The following is a 21,133-nucleotide window of genomic DNA, read 5'->3' as shown; positions in this document are numbered from 1 at the left end:
GTGGTGTGCACCGTTGCTGGAGATACTGCAATACCAGGTCGATGCGTGGAGTGGACGGAGCAAGCCCCTATTCCATCTCCCTGCTCCAAAAATCAATTTAATATATGGTCCCCAGATAAGGGACGTATCAGATATTAAACTGATAAGAACAGATTTTTTTTTTTTTTTTTTTTCAAAAAAATATACTTTATTCATAAAAATTTATCATCAGCATTACAGAAACATTTCAAATTGTCTTGACTGTACATTTCCGGCAGGGTTACATGTTGCCTTGACTTTCTTTCATTCAATTTTGATATTGTCATACACATATCACTCTTTACATTACAATTCCTTCTTAAATATTTACATTGTCATGTTTGTTTTATACATTGGAGTGTTGGTTGCCCAGACCGAGGGGCTTTACACTGTTACGCGCCCCTCGGTGTACATTTGCTGGAAAGACTTTACACAGTGGTCTTTCCCCATTGCGCCTTGGCGGCAGCTGCCCCAAGCTTGAGTGCGTCCCTCAGCACGTAGTCCTGGACCTTGGAATGTGCCAGTCTGCAACACTCGGTCGAGGACAATTCTTTGCACTGGAAGATCAGCAAGTTTCGGGCAGACCAAAGAGCGTCTTTCACCGAGTTGATGACCTTCCAGCAGCAGTTGATATTTGTCTCGGTGTGTGTCCCTGGAAACAGTCCGTAGAGCACAGAGTCCTGTGTCACAGATCTGTTTGGGATAAACCTTGACAAATACCACTGCATCTCTCTCCAGACCTTCTTTGCAAAGGCACATTCCACAAGGAGGTGTGTGACCGTCTCATTTCCCCCACAGCCACTCCGAGGGCAGCGTGCATTGGTGCAGAGCCTTCGGGTGTGCATGAAGAATCTGACAGGGAGGGCCCTTCTCACCACCAGCCAAGCTAGGTCTTGGTGCTTGTTTGAAAGTTCTGGTGATGAGGCGTTCTGCCAGATGACTCTGGCAGTCTGCTCAGGGAACCATCCAACGTCCTCCACGGTCTCCTTTTCCCTGAGGGCCTCGAGGACATTACGTGCTGACCACTGCTTCATTGCCTTGTGGTCAAAGGTGTTTTCCTTCAAAAACTTTTCCACAAAGGACAGGTGGTACGGTACGGTCCAACTACTTGGAGCGTTCCGCGGCAATGAGGCCAGGCCCATCCTTCGCAACACCGGGGACAGGTAGAACCTCAGTATGTAGTGACACTTGGTGTTTGCATACTGGGGATCCACGCACAGCTTGATGCAGCTGGACACAAAGGTGGCCAACAGGATGAGGGAGGCGTTGGGTACGTTCCGCCCTCCCTTCTCCAGAGGTTTGTACATGGTGTCCCTTCGGACACGGTCCATCTTGGATCGCCAGATAAATTTAAAGATGGCCCGGGTGACTGCTGTGGCGTAGGGTCGGGTTATGGGCCAGACCTGCGCCACGTACAGTAGCACCGAGAGTACCTCACACCTGATGACCAGGGTTTTGCCCGCAATGGAGAGGGAGCGTTGCTCCCACCAGCCCAGTTTCTGTCTTACCTTTCCTATGCGCTCCTCCCAGTTTTTGGTGCACGCCCCAGCAGCTCCGAACCATATCCCCAGCACCTTCAGGTAATCTGACCTGACAGTGAAGGGGACAAAGGACCGGTCGGCCCAGTTCCCAAAGAACATGGCCTCGCTCTTGCCCCGGTTTACCTTGGCTCCAGAGGCCAGTTCAAACTGGTCGCAGGTGGTTAAGAGCCTGCGTACAGACGCAGGATCCGAGCAGAAGACGGCAACGTCGTCCATGTACAGGGAGGCCTTGACTTGCATGCCTCCACTGCCTGGGATCGTCACTCCTCTTATACCCGGATCCCTCCTGATGGACTCGGCAAAAGGTTCTATGCAGCACACAAAAAGGGCAGAGGAGAGAGGGCAGCCCTGCCTGACTCCAGATCTGATCTGGAACTTTTCTGATTCCCACCCATTGATTGAGACTGCGCTATAGATGTTTGTGTAGAGCAGTTTGATCCAATTGCGAATTCCCTCCCCAAACCCCATTTTGGAGAGCACATCCATCATGTAGGTGTGCGATATTCTGTCAAAAGCCTTCTCCTGGTCAAGGCTGATGAGGCAAGTGTCCACCCCCCTGTCCTGCACGTAGGCGATCGTATCCCTGAGTCGCGCGAGGCTATCAGAGATCTTCCTGCCGGGTACAGCACAGGTCTGGTCAGGGTGGATCACCGACTCCAGAGCAGACCTGACCCGATTGGCGATGACCTTTGCTAGAATTTTGTAGTCCACATTCAACAGTGAAATGGGTCGCCAATTTCGAATTTCTTCCCTTTCCCCCTTCTGTTTGTAGATGAGGGTGATGATGCCTTTCCTCATGGACTCTGACATGCTGCCTTCCAGAAGCATACTCTCGTACACTTCCAGCAGGTCTGGGCCCATCCAGTCCCACAGAGCCGAATACAACTCAACCGGTAAGCCGTCGCTTCCGGGAGTTTTACTCGTCTCGAAGGACTTGGCGGCCTTTGTCAGCTCGTCCAGAGTTAGTGGTTTGTCCAGGTTTTCCAGCTCGCTGTCGCCTATGACCTCCGTGATAGTCGACAGGAAGGTCTGGGAAACAGTGCTATCTGTTGGCTTCAGGTCATACAGTCCGGCATAAAAGGATTGGCTGATCCTCAGGATGTCAGACTGCGATGACTTTTCAGAGCCATCTTCTTCCTTCAGGCTGCTGATCACAGAGGTGTCTCTGTGCACCTTTTGGAAGAAGAAGCGTGAGCACTTTTCGTCCTGCTCCACGGAGCGGACTCTGGAACGGAAGATAACCTTGGAGGCCTCCGAGGTGTAGAGCGAGGCTTGCTGGCTCTTCACCTCTTGGAGATCCTCCTTGACATCCACCCCCATCGACTGCAGCTGGAGCAAATTTTGCATACTTTTCTCGAGCCTGGACATGACCCCTCGTCTCTCTCTCACCTTTTGAACGCCCTTGAGGATGAAAAACCTCTTGATATTCCCCTTGATTGCTTCCCACCAGAGATGTGGGGCCTCAAAGAGGGATTTCACGGTTCTCCAACCTTTGTAATCCCTCCTGAGTTCCTCGATGTTCTCAGGGGTCAGCAGTTTTACATTTAGCTTCCACGTCCCCCTGCCTACCCCCTGGTCTTCCTGCAGGTGGCAGTCGGCCAGTAGGAGGCAGTGGTCAGAGAAGAACACCGGCGTTACGTCGGTGGACCTGACCGTGAAAGCTCGGGACACAAAAAAGAAGTCTATCCTGGAGCGGACGGACCCGTCTGGCCGTGACCATGTGTATCTACGCTGCGCGCCATCTGCAGGGTTGCTGCAGACGTCGAGCAGCTTGGCGTCTTTTACCGTTTCCATCAGGAGTCTGGACGTAGCGTCTAGTTTGCTGTCGGCTTTGCTGGATCGTCCAGCCGCATCGATGATGCAGTTGAAGTCACCACCCAGGATGACCGGCTTGGAGGTGACCAACAGCAGTGGGAGTTGCTGAAGAACTGCCAGCCGCTCACTTTTTACGGCCGGGGCGTACACATTAATAAGTCTGAGAGGGGTGTTTTTGTATTTCACGTCTGCTACGAGGAGGCGCCCGCCCACCACCTCCTTAACGTCGGAGATGGTGAAGTTGCCTCCCCGCAGCAGAATACCCAGGCCGGAGGAGCGGCAGTCGTTTCCTCCTGACCAGATGGATGGCCCGTGGGACCACCAGCTCGACCAGCGCCTGTAGTTGCTGAGGTGCGGAATTCCGCACTCCTGCAGGAACAGTAGGTCAGCTTTTACATTTGCCAAATAGTTGAGTGTGGCTACACACCGCGAAGTATCTTTGATGCTTCGCACATTTATGGATGCAATTTTTAAACCCATTATAAAAAGGTAGATTTACCAGTCTCAAGAGTCCAGAGTCTATACAGTTGGCTGTTCCAGCTGTTCGATGTTCCCCAGCATGCCGGTGGTGCTCGCAAACTTTAGCACAGTTGCAGGGCTGAGAAAGCTGTTCTGGTCCGTACTGGCCCCGTGATTTTGATGCAGATGCATTGGGGGGGTGATGTAGCCCTGGCGTTCGTCATGGCAGTCAGTAGGTGTTGGGGTTGCAGGCCGGTCTTCACCTGGGTTGTTGCTGCTCGTTGCTATCGGGGGTTGGTCTGTGACCTTGTTTTCTTCCCGGTCGGTGGTCTGGGGGGTCTGTGCCTTCCGTTCCACGTTGGTGCTTTGCCTCTTTATCTGAGGCCGATTCTTGTCCTGTTTTCCCTCATCGGATGAGGTGTCGGCACTAAGTGCGCCGGCTGAGAGGTGTCGCTTTTTGCCACTACCCCTCAGGGGGTTCTTCAGTTTGTTTTTTTGTTTCCTCTTACGTTTGTCCCTGTTCACGGTTTCCCAGGGCTCTTTATTCTTTGTCCCATCCTCTTCCTCTTCCATTGAGTGTTCCTCATCAGATGGGGCTGGGGTTGGGTTGTCAGGAGGTGCTGGGGCCTCTTCTTTTTGTTGGGGGCCCTTTTGTTGCTTTTCCTCATTCTGAGCCGTGGTGTCTTTTTCGGTGGAGGGTGTATGCACCTCCTCTCTGGTCGCCTTTTTAACGCCGCTGCTGATGATTTGAGCGTATGTCGCCCCGCGTTTCGGGCAGGCCCTGTAAAGATGGCCGGCCTCCCCACACAGGTTGCAGCACTTGTCTTCTTTGCAGTCCTTAGTCATGTGTCCCTCCTGCCTGCAGTTCTTGCAGAAGGTCACACTGCAGTTTGCGGCAACATGCCCCGTTTTGCCACAGGTGTGGCATACACGTGGCTGTCCCACGTAGTAGAGGTAGCCACGATTTACTCCAATAGCGAAATTGGAGGGGGGATGCAGGATGGCTCCGTTGCTGTCCGTTCTTAGGGTCACCTTGACCTGGTGCTCACTTGTCCAGATGCCGAAGGTGTCTTTCACTTGCACGCTGTCACTTTTCAGCTCAGCGTACCTGGCGAGGAACGTGAGCACATCAGATACAGGGACGTGGGGGTTGTACGTGTGCAGTGTAACAACCCGATTTCGCTGTGCCGGTAGCGTAAACAGAGGTTCCGCAGTCAGGATCGACAAGGGACTCTGGTTACCTTTTTCCTTGAAGACGTTCAAGAATTTGATGCACGCTGCGACGCTCTTGAAGGTGACATCAAAGAAACCATTCTTGGGGAAGTTTTGCAAGCAGAAGATCTCTGTTGCTTTAAACCCACAGCACTCGAGCAGCACCTTCTTCACGAAGTGTTTCCGGTCCAAAGGTGACTCTCCATCCGTTTTCTTCACTGTGACTCGGACAGTGTTTCGCACGCCCCAGCCTGGTGGTCGGGATGCAGCTGCATCCATAGCTCGTACGTTGGGTGTGAAACTGTATCGGCGTTAGGCCTAAACCCGAGGTTTAGGCCAGCATGTAGATCCACCAATAGCAGCCAAGCTCCAAACGTTTCTTCTTTGACGACTTCAATCCCTCCGAGTTGTCCAATCCACAATCGACATGGAAATCCTCAGCTTCCCTCGATCAAATGAGACTACACTTGATGTTAGGCAAAAGGCCGAGAAGCCGAGTAATGCACATTGAAGAGTGAAATGGGTGGTCAATTTCGAATGAGTTCCCTTTCGCTGTTGTGCTTGTAAGATGCGTTTGGTCATTCTTCATGACACCCCCGGGGCCAGGTAGAAGGTGAGTAGCAGCAGCCAGTTGCCGAAGCATTTTGTTGTGTGCTGGAAGAACTGTGAATAAAGTGTATATTTGTATGTGTTTGAGCTGTTTTTTGAGTTTGAAATTCCCCATGAAGGGGTGGTGTGCACCGTTGCTGGAGATACTGCAATACCAGGTCGATGCGTGGAGTGGACGGAGCAAGCCCCTATTCCATCTCCCTGCTCCAAAAATCAATTTAATATATGGTCCCCAGATAAGGGACGTATCAGATATTAAACTGATAAGAACAGATTTTTTTTTTTTTTTTTTTTTCAAAAAAATATACTTTATTCATAAAAATTTATCATGAGCATTACAGAAACATTTCAAATTGTCTTGACTGTACATTTCCGGCAGGGTTACATGTTGCCTTGACTTTCTTTCATTCAATTTTGATATTGTCATACACATATCACTCTTTACATTACAATTCCTTCTTAAATATTTACATTGTCATGTTTGTTTTATACATTGGAGTGTTGGTTGCCCAGACCGAGGGGCTTTACACTGTTACGCGCCCCTTGGTGTACATTTGCTGGAAAGACTTTACACAGTGGTCTTTCCCCATTGCGCCTTGGCGGCAGCTGCCCCAAGCTTGAGTGCGTCCCTCAGCACGTAGTCCTGGACCTTGGAATGTGCCAGTCTGCAACACTCGGTCGAGGACAATTCTTTGCACTGGAAGATCAGCAAGTTTCGGGCAGACCAAAGAGCGTCTTTTACCGAGTTGATGACCTTCCAGCAGCAGTTGATATTTGTCTCGGTGTGTGTCCCTGGAAACAGTCCGTAGAGCACAGAGTCCTGTGTCACAGATCTGTTTGGGATAAACCTTGACAAATACCACTGCATCTCTCTCCAGACCTTCTTTGCAAAGGCACATTCCACAAGGAGGTGTGTGACCGTCTCATTTCCGCCACAGCCACTCCGAGGGCAGCGTGCATTGGTGCAGAGCCTTCGGGTGTGCATGAAGAATCTGACAGGGAGGGCCTTTCTCACCACCAGCCAAGCTAGGTCTTGGTGCTTGTTTGAAAGTTCTGGTGATGAGGTGTTCTGCCAGATGACTCTGGCAGTCTGCTCAGGGAACCATCCAACGTCCTCCACGGTCTCCTTTTCCCTGAGGGCCTCGAGGACATTACGTGCTGACCACTGCTTCATTGCCTTGTGGTCAAAGGTGTTTTCCTTCAAAAACTTTTCCACAAAGGACAGGTGGTACGGTACGGTCCAACTACTTGGAGCGTTCCGCGGCAATGAGGCCAGGCCCATCCTTCGCAACACCGGGGACAGGTAGAACCTCAGTATGTAGTGACACTTGGTGTTTGCATACTGGGGGTCCACGCACAGCTTGATGCAGCTGGACACAAAGGTGGCCAACAGGATGAGGGAGGCGTTGGGTACGTTCCGCCCTCCCTTCTCCAGAGGTTTGTACATGGTGTCCCTTCGGACACGGTCCATCTTGGATCGCCAGATAAATTTGAAGATGGCCCGGGTGACTGCTGTGGCGTAGGGTCGGGTTATGGGCCAGACCTGCGCCACGTACAGTAGCACCGAGAGTACCTCACACCTGATGACCAGGGTTTTGCCCGCAATGGAGAGGGAGCGTTGCTCCCACCAGCCCAGTTTCTGTCTTACCTTTCCTAGGCGCTCCTCCCAGTTTTTGGTGCACGCCCCAGCAGCTCCGAACCATATCCCCAGCACCTTCAGGTAATCTGACCTGACAGTGAAGGGGACAAAGGACCGGTCGGCCTAGTTCCCAAAGAACATGGCCTCGCTCTTGCCCCGGTTTACCTTGGCTCCAGAGGCCAGTTCAAACTGGTCGCAGGTGGTTAAGAGCCTGCGTACAGACGCAGGATCCGAGCAGAAGACGGCAACGTCGTCCATGTACAGGGAGGCCTTGACTTGCATGCCTCCACTGCCTGGGATCGTCACTCCTCTTATACCCGGATCCCTCCTGATGGACTCGGCAAAGGGTTCTATGCAGCACACAAAAAGGGCAGAGGAGAGAGGGCAGCCCTGCCTGACTCCAGATCTGATCTGGAACTTTTCTGATTCCCACCCATTGATTGAGACTGCGCTATATTTGTTTGTGTAGAGCAGTTTGATCCAATTGCGAATTCCCTCCCCAAACACCATTTTGGAGAGCACATCCATCATGTAGGTGTGCGATATTCTGTCAAATGCCTTCTCCTGGTCAAGGCTGATGAGGCAAGTGTCCACCCCCCTGTCCTGCACGTAGGCGATCGTATCCCTGAGTAGCGCGAGGCTATCAGAGATCTTCCTGCCGGGTACAGCACAGGTCTGGTCAGGGTGGATCACCGACTCCAGAGCAGACCTGACCCGATTGGCGATGACCTTTGCTAGAATTTTGTAGTCCACATTCAACAGTGAAATGGGTCGCCAATTTCGAATTTCTTCCCTTTCCCCCTTCTGTTTGTAGATGAGGGTGATGATGCCTTTCCTCATGGACTCTGACATGCTGCCTTCCAGAAGCATACTCTCGTACACTTCCAGCAGGTCTGGGCCCATCCAGTCCCACAGAGCCGAATACAACTCAACCGGTAAGCCGTCGCTTCCGGGAGTTTTACTCGTCTCGAAGGACTTGGCGGCCTTTGTCAGCTCGTCCAGAGTTAGTGGTTTGTCCAGGTTTTCCAGCTCGCTGTCGCCTATGACCTCCGTGATAGTCGACAGGAAGGTCTGGGAAACAGTGCTATCTGTTGGCTTCAGGTCATACAGTCCGGCATAAAAGGATTGGCTGATCCTCAGGATGTCAGACTGCGATGACTTTTCAGAGCCATCTTCTTCCTTCAGGCTGCTGATCACAGAGGTCTCTCTGTGCACCTTTTGGAAGAAGAAGCGTGAGCACTTTTCGTCCTGCTCCACGGAGCGGACTCTGGAACGGAAGATAACCTTGGAGGCCTCCGAGGTGTAGAGCGAGGCTTGCTGGCTCTTCACCTCTTGGAGATCCTCCTTGACATCCACCCCCATCGACTGCAGCTGGAGCAAATTTTGCATACTTTTCTGGAGCCTGGACATGACCCCTCGTCTCTCTCTCACCTTTTGAACGCCCTTGAGGATGAAAAACCTCTTGATATTCCCCTTGATTGCTTCCCACCAGAGATGTGGGGCCTCAAAGAGGGGTTTCTCGGTTCTCCAACCTTTGTAATCCCTCCTGAGTTCCTCGATGTTCTCAGGGGTCAGCAGTTTTACATTTAGCTTCCACGTCCCCCTGCCTACCCCCTGGTCTTCCTGCAGGTGGCAGTCGGCCAGTAGGAGGCAGTGGTCAGAGAAGAACACCGGCGTTACGTCGGTGGACCTGACCGTGAAAGCTCGGGACACAAAAAAGAAGTCTATCCTGGAGCGGACGGACCCGTCTGGCCGTGACCATGTGTATCTACGCTGCGCGCCGTCTGCAGGGTTGCTGCAGACGTCGAGCAGCTTGGCGTCTTTTACCGTTTCCATCAGGAGTCTGGACGTAGCGTCTAGTTTGCTGTCGGCTTTGCTGGATCGTCCAGCCGCATCGATGATGCAGTTGAAGTCACCACCCAGGATGACCGGCTTGGAGGTGGCCAACAGCAGTGGGAGTTGCTGAAGAACTGCCAGCCGCTCACTTTTTACGGCCGGAGCGTACACATTAATAAGTCTGAGAGGGGTGTTTTTGTATTTCACGTCTGCTACGAGGAGGCGCCCGCCCACCACCTCCTTAACGTCGGAGATGGTGAAGTTGCCTCCCCGCAGCAGAATACCCAGGCCGGAGGAGCGGCAGTCGTTTCCTCCTGACCAGATGGATGGCCCGTGGGACCACCAGCTCGACCAGCGCCTGTAGTTGCTGAGGTGCGGAATTCCGCACTCCTGCAGGAACAGTAGGTCAGCTTTTACATTTGCCAAATAGTTGAGTGTGGCTACACACCGCGAAGTATCTTTGATGCTTCGCACATTTATGGATGCAATTTTTAAACCCATTATAAAAAGATAGATTTACCAGTCTCAAGAGTCCAGAGTCTATACAGTTGGCTGTTCCAGCTGTTCGATGTTCCCCAGCATGCCGGTGGTGCTCGCAAACTTTAGCACAGTTGCAGGGCTGAGAAAGCTGTTCTGGTCCGTACTGGCCCCGTGATTTTGATGCAGATGCATTGGGGGGGTGATGTAGCCCTGGCGTTCGTCATGGCAGTCAGTAGGTGTTGGGGTTGCAGGCCGGTCTTCACCTGGGTTGTTGCTGCTCGTTGCTATCGGGGGTTGGTCTGTGACCTTGTTTGCTTCCCGGTCGGTGGTCTGGGGGGTCTGTGCCTTCCGTTCCACGTTGGTGCTTTGCCTCTTTATTTGAGGCCGATTCTTGTCCTGTTTTCCCTCATCGGATGAGGTGTCGGCGCTAAGTGCGCCGGCTGAGAGGTGTCGCTTTTTGCCACTACCCCTCGGGGGGTTCTTCAGTTTGTTTTTTTGTTTCCGCTTTCGTTTGTCCCTGTTCACTGTTTCCCAGGGCTCTTTATTCTTTGTCCCATCCTCTTCCTCTTCCATTGAGTGTTCCTCATCAGATGGGGCTGGGGTTGGGTTGTCAGGAGGTGCTGGGGCCTCTTCTTTTTGTTGGGGGCCCTTTTGTTGCTTTTCCTCATTCTGAGCCGTGGTGTCTTTTTCGGTGGAGGGTGTATGCACCTCCTCTCTGGTCGCCTTTTTAACTCCGCTGCTGATGATTTCTGCGTATGTTGCCCCGCGTTTCGGGCAGGCCCTGTAAAGATGGCCGGCCTCCCCACACAGGTTGCAGCACTTTCTTCTTTGCAGTCCTTAGTCATGTGTCCCTCCTGCCTGCAGTTCTTGCAGAAGGTCACACTGCAGTTTGCGGCAACATGCCCCGTTTTGCCACAGGTGTGGCATACACGTGGCTGTCCCACGTAGTAGAGGTAGCCACGATTTACTCCAATAGCGAAATTGGAGGGGGGATGCAGGATGGCTCCGTTGCTGTCCGTTCTTAGGGTCACCTTGACCTGGTGCTCACTTGTCCAGATGCCGAAGGTGTCTTTCACTTGCACGCTGTCACTTTTCAGCTCAGCGTACCTGGCGAGGAACGTGAGCACATCAGATACAGGGACGTGGGGGTTGTACGTGTGCAGTGTAACAACCCGATTTCGCTGTGCCGGTAGCGTAAACAGAGGTTCCGCAGTCAGGATCGACAAGGGACTCTGGTTACCTTTTTCCTTGAAGACGTTCAAGAATTTGATGCACGCTGCGACGCTCTTGAAGGTGACATCAAAGAAACCATTCTTGGGGAAGTTTTGCAAGCAGAAGATCTCTGTTGCTTTAAACCCACAGCACTCGAGCAGCACCTTCTTCACGAAGTGTTTCCGGTCCAAAGGTGACTCTCCATCCGTTTTCTTCACTGTGACTCGGACAGTGTTTCGCACGCCCCAGCCTGGTGGTCGGGATGCAGCTGCATCCATAGCTCGTACGTTGGGTGTGAAACTGTATCGGCGTTAGGCCTAAACCCGAGGTTTAGGCCAGCATGTAGATCCACCAATAGCAGCCAAGCTCCAAACGTTTCTTCTTTGGCGACTTCAATCCCTCCGAGTTCTCCAATCCACGATCGTCATCGAAATCCTCAGCTTCCCTCGATCAAATGAGACTACACTTGATCTTAGCCAAAAGGCCGAGAAGCGGAGTAATGCACATTCAAGAGTGAAATGGGTGGTCAATTTCGAATGAGTTCCCTTTCGCCGTTGTGCTTGTAAGATGCGTTTGGTCATTCTTCATGACACCCCCGGGGCCAGGTAGAAGGTGAGTAGCAGCAGCCAGTTGCCGAAGCATTTTGTTGTGTGCTGAAAGAAGTGAATAAAGTGTATATTTGTATGTGTTTGAGCTGTTTTTTGAGTTTGAAATTCCCCATGAAGGGGTGGTGTGCACCGTTGCTGGAGATACTGCAATACCAGGTCGATGCGTGGAGTGGACGGAGCAAGCCCCTATTCCATCTCCCTGCTCCAAAAATCAATTTAATATATGGTCCCCAGATAAGGGACGTATCAGATATTAAACTGATAAGAACAGATTTTTTTTTTTTTTTTTTTTTTTTTTTATTCAAAAAAATATACTTTATTCATAAAAATTTATCATGAGCATTTCAGAAACATTTCAAATTGTCTTGACTGTACATTTTCGGCAGGGTTACATGTTGCCTTGACTTTCTTTCATTCAATTATGATATTGTCGTACAAATATCACTCTTTACATTACAATTCCTTCTTAAATATTTACAGTGGCATGTTTGTTTTATACATTGGAGTGTTGGTTGCCCAGACCGAGGGGCTTTACACTGTTACGCGCCCCTCGGTGTACGTTTGCTGGAAAGACTTTACACTGTGGTCTTTCCCCATTGCGCCTTGGCGGCAGCTGCCCCAAGCTTGAGTGCGTCCCTCAGCACGTAGTCCTGGACCTTGGAATGTGCCAGTCTGCAACACTCGGTCGAGGACAATTCTTTGCACTGGAAGATCAGCAAGTTTCGGGCAGACCAAAGAGCGTCTTTTACCGAGTTGATGACCTTCCAGCAGCAGTTGATATTTGTCTCGGTGTGTGTCCCTGGAAACAGTCCGTAGAGCACAGAGTCCTGTGTCACAGATCTGTTTGGGATAAACCTTGACAAATACCACTGCATCTCTCTCCAGACCTTCTTTGCAAAGGCACATTCCACAAGGAGGTGTGTGACCGTCTCATTTCCCCCACAGCCACTCCGAGGGCAGCGTGCATTGGTGCAGAGCCTTCGGGTGTGCATGAAGAATCTGACAGGGAGGGCCCTTCTCACCACCAGCCAAGCTAGGTCTTGGTGCTTGTTTGAAAGTTCTGGTGATGAGGCGTTCTGCCAGATGACTCTGGCAGTCTGCTCAGGGAACCATCCAACGTCCTCCACGGTCTCCTTTTCCCTGAGGGCCTCGAGGACATTACGTGCTGACCACTGCTTCATTGCCTTGTGGTCAAAGGTGTTTTTCTTCAAAAACTTTTCCACGAAGGACAGGTGGTACGGTACGGTCCAACTACTTGGAGCGTTCCGCGGCAATGAGGCCAGGCCCATCCTTCGCAACACCGGGGACAGGTAGAACCTCAGTATGTAGTGACACTTGGTGTTTGCATACTGGGGGTCCACGCACAGCTTGATGCAGCTGGACACAAAGGTGGCCAGCAGGATGAGGGAGGCGTTGGGTACGTTCCGCCCTCCCTTCTCCAGAGGTTTGTACATGGTGTCCCTTCGGACACGGTCCATCTTGGATCGCCAGATAAATTTGAAGATGGCCCGGGTGACTGCTGTGGCGTAGGGTCGGGTTATGGGCCAGACCTGCGCCACGTACAGTAGTACCGAGAGTACCTCACACCTGATGACCAGGGTTTTGCCCGCAATGGAGAGGGAGCGTTGCTCCCACCAGCCCAGTTTCTGTCTTACCTTTCCTATGCGCTCCTCCCAGTTTTTGGTGCACGCCCCAGCAGCTCCGAACCATATCCCCAGCACCTTCAGGTAATCTGACCTGACAGTGAAGGGGACAAAGGACCGGTCGGCCCAGTTCCCAAAGAACATGGCCTCGCTCTTGCCCCGGTTTACCTTGGCTCCAGAGGCCAGTTCAAACTGGTCGCAGGTGGTTAAGAGCCTGCGTACAGACGCAGGATCCGAGCAGAAGACGGCAACGTCGTCCATGTACAGGGAGGCCTTGACTTGCATGCCTCCACTGCCTGGGATCGTTACTCCTCTTATACCCGGATCCCTCCTGATGGACTCGGCAAAAGGTTCTATGCAGCACACAAAAAGGGCAGAGGAGAGAGGGCAGCCCTGCCTGACTCCAGATCTGATCTGGAACTTTTCTGATTCCCACCCATTGATTGAGACTGCGCTATAGATGTTTGTGTAGAGCAGTTTGATCCAATTGCGAATTCCCTCCCCAAACCCCATTTTGGAGAGCACATCCATCATGTAGGTGTGCGATATTCTGTCAAAAGCCTTCTCCTGGTCAAGGCTGATGAGGCAAGTGTCCACCCCCCTGTCCTGCACGTAGGCGATCGTATCCCTGAGTAGCGCGAGGCTATCAGAGATCTTCCTGCCGGGTACAGCACAGGTCTGGTCAGGGTGGATCACCGACTCCAGAGCAGACCTGACCCGATTGGCGATGACCTTTGCTAGAATTTTGTAGTCCACATTCAACAGTGAAATGGGTCGCCAATTTCGAATTTCTTCCCTTTCCCCCTTCTGTTTGTAGATGAGGGTGATGATGCCTTTCCTCATGGACTCTGACATGCTGCCTTCCAGAAGCATACTCTCGTACACTTCCAGCAGGTCTGGGCCCATCCAGTCCCACAGAGCCGAATACAACTCAACCGGTAAGCCGTCGCTTCCGGGAGTTTTACTCGTCTCGAAGGACTTGGCGGCCTTTGTCAGCTCGTCCAGAGTTAGTGGTTTGTCCAGGTTTTCCAGCTCGCTGTCGCCTATGACCTCCGTGATAGTCGACAGGAAGGTCTGGGAAACAGTGCTATCTGTTGGCTTCAGGTCATACAGTCCGGCATAAAAGGATTGGCTGATCCTCAGGATGTCAGACTGCGATGACTTTTCAGAGCCATCTTCTTCCTTCAGGCTGCTGATCACAGAGGTGTCTCTGTGCACCTTTTGGAAGAAGAAGCGTGAGCACTTTTCGTCCTGCTCCACGGAGCGGACTCTGGAACGGAAGATAACCTTGGAGGCCTCCGAGGTGTAGAGCGAGGCTTGCTGGCTCTTCACCTCTTGGAGATCCTCCTTGACATCCACCCCCATCGACTGCAGCTGGAGCAAATTTTGCATACTTTTCTGGAGCCTGGACATGACCCCTCGTCTCTCTCTCACCTTTTGAACGCCCTTGAGGATGAAAAACCTCTTGATATTCCCCTTGATTGCTTCCCACCAGAGATGTGGGGCCTCAAAGAGGGGTTTCACGGTTCTCCAACCTTTGTAATCCCTCCTGAGTTCCTCGATGTTCTCAGGGGTCAGCAGTTTTACATTTAGCTTCCACGTCCCCCTGCCTACCCCCTGGTCTTCCTGCAGGTGGCAGTCGGCCAGTAGGAGGCAGTGGTCAGAGAAGAACACCGGCGTTACGTCGGTGGACCTGACCGTGAAAGCTCGGGACACAAAAAAGAAGTCTATCCTGGAGCGGACGGTCCCGTCTGGCCGTGACCATGTGTATCTACGCTGCGCGCCGTCTGCAGGGTTGCTGCAGACGTCGAGCAGCTTGGCGTCTTTTACCGTTTCCATCAGGAGTCTGGACGTAGCGTCTAGTTTGCTGTCGGCTTTGCTGGATCGTCCAGCCGCATCGATGATGCAGTTGAAGTCACCACCCAGGATGACCGGCTTGGAGGTGGCCAACAGCAGTGGGAGTTGCTGAAGAACTGCCAGCCGCTCACTTTTTACGGCCGGGGCGTACACATTTATAAGTCTGAGAGGGGTGTTTTTGTATTTCACGTCTGCTACGAGGAGGCGCCCGCCCACCACCTCCTTAACGTCGGAGATGGTGAAGTTGCCTCCCCGCAGCAGAATACCCAGGCCGGAGGAGCGGCAGTCGTTTCCTCCTGACCAGATGGATGGCCCGTGGGACCACCAGCTCGACCAGCGCCTGTAGTTGCTGAGGTGCGGAATTCCGCACTCCTGCAGGAACAGTAGGTCAGCTTTTACATTTGCCAAATAGTTGAGTGTGGCTACACACCGCGAAGTATCTTTGATGCTTCGCACATTTATGGATGCAATTTTTAAACCCATTATGAAAAGATAGATTTACCAATCTCAAGAGTCCAGAGTCTATACAGTTGGCTGTTCCAGCTGTTGAATGTTCCCCAGCATGCCGGTGGTGCTCGCAAACTTTAGCACAGTTGCAGGGCTGAGAAAACTGTTCTGGTCCGTACTGGCCCCGTGATTTTGATGCAGATGCATTGGGGGGGTGGTGTAGCCCTGGGGTTCGTCGTGGCAGTCAGTAGGTGTTGGGGTTGCAGGCCGGTCTTCACCTGGGTTGTTGCTGCTCGTTGCTATCGGGGGTTGGTCTGTGACCTTGTTTTCTTCCCGGTCGGTGGTCTGGGGGGTCTGTGCCTTCCGTTCCACGTCGGTGCTTTGCCTCTTTATTTGAGGCCGATTCTTGTCCTGTTTTCCCTCATCGGATGAGGTGTCGGCACTAAGTGCGCCGGCTGAGAGGTGTCGCTTTTTGCCACTACCCCTCAGGGGGTTCTTCAGTTTGTTTTTTTGTTTCCTCTTACGTTTGTCCCTGTTCACGGTTTCCCAGGGCTCTTTATTCTTTGTCCCATCCTCTTCCTCTTCCATTGAGTGTTCCTCATCAGATGGGGCTGGGGTTGGGTTGTCAGGAGGTGCTGGGGCCTCCTCTTTTTGTTGGGGGCCCTTCTGTTGCTTTTCCTCATTCTGAACCATGGTGTCTTTTTCGGTGGAGGGTGTATGCACCTCCTCTCTGGTCGCCTTTTTGACTCCGCTGCTGATGATTTCAGCGTATGTCGCCCCGCGTTTCGGGCAGGCCCTGTAAAGATGGCCGGCCTCCCCACACAGGTTGCAGCACTTGTCTTCTTTGCAGTCCTTAGTCATGTGTCCCTCCTGCCTGCAGTTCTTGCAGAAGGTCACACTGCAGTTTGCGGCAACATGCCCCGTTTTGCCACAGGTGTGGCATACTCGTGGCTGTCCCACGTAGTAGAGGTAGCCACGATTTACTCCAATAGCGAAATTGGAGGGGGGATGCAGGATGGCTCCGTTGCTGTCCGTTCTTAGGGTCACCTTGACCTGGTGCTCACTTGTCCAGATGCCGAAGGTGTCTTTCACTTGCACGCTGTCACTTTTCAGCTCAGCGTACCTGGCGAGGAACGTGAGCACATCAGATACAGGGACGTGGGGGTTGTACGTGTGCAGTGTAACAACACGATTTCGCTGTGCCGGTAGCGTAAACAGAGGTTCCGCAGTCAGGATCGACAAGGGACTCTGGTTACCTTTTTCCTTGAAGACGTTCAAGAATTTGATGCACGCTGCGACGCTCTTGAAGGTGACATCAAAGAAACCATTCTTGGGGAAGTTTTGCAAGCAGAAGATCTCTGTTGCTTTAAACCCACAGCACTCGAGCAGCACCTTCTTCACGAAGTGTTTCCGGTCCAAAGGTGACTCTCCATCCGTTTTCTTCACTGTGACTCGGACAGTGTTTCGCACGCCCCAGCCTGGTGGTCGGGATGCAGCTGCATCCATAGCTCGTACGTTGGGTGTGAAACTGTATCGGCGTTAGGCCTAAACCCGAGGTTTAGGCCAGCATGTAGATCCACCAATAGCAGCCAAGCTCCAAACGTTTCTTCTTTGACGACTTCAATCCCTCCGAGTTCTCCAATCCACGATCGTCATCAAAATCCTCAGCTTCCCTCGATCAAATGAGACTACACTTGATCTTAGCCAAAAGGCCGAGAAGCGGAGTAATGCACATTCAAGAGTGAAATGGGTGGTGAATTTCGAATGAGTTCCCTTTCGCCGTTGTGCTTGTAAGATGCGTTTGGTCATTCTTCATGACACCCCCGGGGCCAGGTAGATGGTGAGTAGCAGCAGCCAGTTGCCAAAGCATTTTGTTGTGTGCTGAAAGAACTGTGAATAAAGTGTATATTTGTATGTGTTTGAGCTGTTTTTTGAGTTTGAAATTCCCCATGAAGGGGTGGTGTGCACCGTTGCTGGAGATACTGCAATACCAGGTCGATGCGTGGAGTGGACGGAGCAAGCCCCTATTCCATCTCCCTGCTCCAAAAATCAATTTAATATATGGTCCCCAGATAAGGGACGTATCAGATATTAAACTGATAAGAACAGATTTTTTTTTTTTTTTTTTTTTATTCAAAAAAATATACTTTATTCATAAAAATTTATCATGAGCATTACAGAAACATTTCAAATTGTCTTGACTGTACATTTCCGGCAGGGTTACATGTTGCCTTGACTTTCTTTCATTCAATTTTGATATTGTCATACACATATCACTCTTTACATTACAATTCCTTCTTAAATATTTACATTGTCATGTTTGTTTTATACATTGGAGTGTTGGTTGCCCAGACCGAGGGGCTTTACACTGTTACGCGCCCCTCGGTGTACATTTGCTGGAAAGACTTTACACAGTGGTCTTTCCCCATTGCGCCTTGGCGGCAGCTGCCCCAAGCTTGAGTGCGTCCCTCAGCACGTAGTCCTGGACCCTGGAATGTGCCAGTCTGCAACACTCGGTCGAGGACAATTCTTTGCACTGGAAGATCAGCAAGTTTCGGGCAGACCAAAGAGCGTCTTTTACCGAGTTGATGACCTTCCAGCAGCAGTTGATATTTGTCTCGGTGTGTGTCCCTGGAAACAGTCCGTAGAGCACAGAGTCCTGTGTCACAGATCTGTTTGGGATAAACCTTGACAAATACCACTGCATCTCTCTCCAGACCTTCTTTGCAAAGGCACATTCCACAAGGAGGTGTGTGACCGTCTCATTTCCCCCACAGCCACTCCGAGGGCAGCGTGCATTGGTGCAGAGCCTTCGGGTGTGCATGAAGAATCTGACAGGGAGGGCCCTTCTCACCACCAGCCAAGCTAGGTCTTGGTGCTTGTTTGAAAGTTCTGGTGATGAGGCGTTCTGCCAGATGACTCTGGCAGTCTGCTCAGGGAACCATCCAACGTCCTCCACGGTCTCCTTTTCCCTGAGGGCCTCGAGGACATTACGTGCTGACCACTGCTTCATTGCCTTGTGGTCAAAGGTGTTATCCTTCAAAAACTTTTCCACAAAGGACAGGTGGTACGGTACGGTCCAACTACTTGGAGCGTTCCGCGGCAATGAGGCCAGGCCCATCCTTCGCAACACCGGGGACAGGTAGAACCTCAGTATGTAGTGACACTTGGTGTTTGCATACTGGGGGTCCACGCACAGCTTGATGCAGCTGGACACAAAGGTGGCCAACAGGATGAGGGAGGCGTTGGGTACGTTCCGCCCTCCCTTCTCCACAGGTTTGTACATGGTGTCCCTTCGGACACGGTCCATCTTGGATCGCCAGATAAATTTGAAGATGGCCCGGGTGACTGCTGTGGCGTAGGGTCGGGTTATGGGCCAGACCTGCGCCACGTACAGTAGCACCGAGAGTACCTCACACCTGATGACCAGGGTTTTGCCCGCAATGGAGAGGGAGCGTTGCTCCCACCAGCCCAGTTTCTGTCTTACCTTTCCTATGCGCTCCTCCCAGTTTTTGGTGCACGCCCCAGCAGCTCCGAACCATATCCCCAGCACCTTCAGATAATCTGACCTGACAGTGAAGGGGACAAAGGACCGGTCGGCCCAGTTCCCAAAGAACATGGCCTCGCTCTTGCCCCGGTTTACCTTGGCTCCAGAGGCCAGTTCAAACTGGTCGCAGGTGGTTAAGAGCCTGCGTACAGACGCAGGATCCGAGCAGAAGACGGCAACGTCGTCCATGTACAGGGAGGCCTTGACTTGCATGCCTCCACTGCCTGGGATCGTCACTCCTCTTATACCCGGATCCCTCCTGATGGACTCGGCAAAAGGTTCTATGCAGCACACAAAAAGGGCAGAGGAGAGAGGGCAGCCCTGCCTGACTCCAGATCTGATCTGGAACTTTTCTGATTCCCACCCATTGATTGAGACTGCGCTATAGATGTTTGTGTAGAGCAGTTTGATCCAATTGCGAATTCCCTCCCCAAACCCCATTTTGGAGAGCACATCCATCATGTAGGTGTGCGATATTCTGTCAAAAGCCTTCTCCTGGTCAAGGCTGATGAGGCAAGTGTCCACCCCCCTGTCCTGCACGTAGGCGATCGTATCCCTGAGTAGCGCGAGGCTATCAGAGATCTTCCTGCCGGGTACAGCACAGGTCTGGTCAGGGTGGATCACCGACTCCAGAGCAGACCTGACCCGATTGGCGATGACCTTTGCTAGAATTTTGTAGTCCACATTCAACAGTGAAATGGGTCGCCAATTTCGAATTTCTTCCCTTTCCCCCTTCTGTTTGTAGATGAGGGTGATGATGCCTTTCCTCATGGACTCTGACATGCTGCCTTCCAGAAGCATACTCTCGTACACTTCCAGCAGGTCTGGGCCCATCCAGTCCCACAGAGCCGAATACAACTCAACCGGTAAGCCGTCGCTTCCGGGAGTTTTACTCGTCTCGAAGGACTTGGCGGCCTTTGTCAGCTCGTCCAGAGTTAGTGGTTTGTCCAGGTTTTCCAGCTCGCTGTCGCCTATGACCTCCGTGATAGTCGACAGGAAGGTCTGGGAAACAGTGCTATCTGTTGGCTTCAGGTCATACAGTCCGGCATAAAAGGATTGGCTGATCCTCAGGATGTCAGACTGCGATGACTTTTCAGAGCCATCTTCTTCCTTCAGGCTGCTGATCACAGAGGTGTCTCTGTGCACCTTTTGGAAGAAGAAGCGTGAGCACTTTTCGTCCTGCTCCACGGAGCGGACTCTGGAACGGAAGATAACCTTGGAGGCCTCCGAGGTGTAGAGCGAGGCTTGCTGGCTCTTCACCTCTTGGAGATCCTCCTTGACATCCACCCCCATCGACTGCAGCTGGAGCAAATTTTGCATACTTTTCTGGAGCCTGGACATGACCCCTCGTCTCTCTCTCACCTTTTGAACGCCCTTGAGGATGAAAAACCTCTTGATATTCCCCTTGATTGCTTCCCACCAGAGATGTGGGGCCTCAAAGAGGGGTTTCACGGTTCTCCAACCTTTGTAATCCCTCCTGAGTTCCTCGATGTTCTCAGGGGTCAGCAGTTTTACATTTAGCTTCCACGTCCCCCTGCCTACCCCCTGGTCTTCCTGCAGGTGGCAGTCGGCCAGTAGGAGGCAGTGGTCAGAGAAGAACACCGGCGTTACGTCGGTGGACCTGACCGTGAAAGCTCGGGACACAAAAAAGAAGTCTATCCTGGAGCGGACGGACCCGTCTGGCCGTGACCATGTGTATCTACGCTGCGCGCCGTCTGCAGGGTTGCTGCAGACGTCGAGCAGCTTGGCGTCTTTTACCGTTTCCATCAGGAGTCTGGACGTAGCGTCTAGTTTGCTGTCGGCTTTGCTGGATCGTCCAGCCGCATCGATGATGCAGTTGAAGTCACCACCGAGGATGACCGGCTTGGAGGTGGCCAACAACAGTGGGAGTTGCTGAAGAACTGCCAGCCGCTCACTTTTTACGGCCGGGGCGTACACATTAATAAGTCTGAGAGGGGTGTTTTTGTATTTCACGTCTGCTACGAGGAGGCGCCCGCCCACCACCTCCTTAACGTCGGAGATGGTGAAGTTGCCTCCCCGCAGCAGAATACCCAGGCCGGAGGAGCGGCAGTCGTTTCCTCCTGACCAGATGGATGGCCCGTGGGACCACCAGCTCGACCAGCGCCTGTAGTTGCTGAGGTGCGGAATTCCGCACTCCTGCAGGAACAGTAGGTCAGCTTTTACATTTGCCAAATAGTTGAGTGTGGCTA

The 21,133-nt window shown here is 52.2% G+C and overlaps 4 non-coding genes across 4 annotated transcripts; all 4 read right to left on the bottom strand.

Moving 5' to 3' along the window:
- Positions 1–184, bottom strand: LOC140407951 (U2 spliceosomal RNA). The gene has a single exon (XR_011939908.1). It is a non-coding gene; the product is annotated as a U2 spliceosomal RNA (small nuclear RNA).
- A 5,591-nt stretch (positions 185–5,775) lies between these two features.
- Positions 5,776–5,960, bottom strand: LOC140407960 (U2 spliceosomal RNA). Its single transcript, XR_011939916.1, has one exon. It is a non-coding gene; the product is annotated as a U2 spliceosomal RNA (small nuclear RNA).
- Positions 5,961–11,548: 5,588 nt separating this feature from the next.
- On the bottom strand, positions 11,549–11,742 carry LOC140408001 (U2 spliceosomal RNA). The gene has a single exon (XR_011939955.1). It is a non-coding gene; the product is annotated as a U2 spliceosomal RNA (small nuclear RNA).
- A 5,591-nt stretch (positions 11,743–17,333) lies between these two features.
- On the bottom strand, positions 17,334–17,521 carry LOC140407955 (U2 spliceosomal RNA). Its single transcript, XR_011939911.1, has one exon. It is a non-coding gene; the product is annotated as a U2 spliceosomal RNA (small nuclear RNA).
- Positions 17,522–21,133: the final 3,612 nt, after the last annotated feature.

Source organism: Scyliorhinus torazame, chromosome 2 (assembly GCF_047496885.1).
Source record: "Scyliorhinus torazame isolate Kashiwa2021f chromosome 2, sScyTor2.1, whole genome shotgun sequence".
Taxonomy (NCBI): Eukaryota; Metazoa; Chordata; class Chondrichthyes; order Carcharhiniformes; family Scyliorhinidae; genus Scyliorhinus; species Scyliorhinus torazame.
This window is presented reverse-complemented; position numbering and strand designations above follow the sequence as displayed.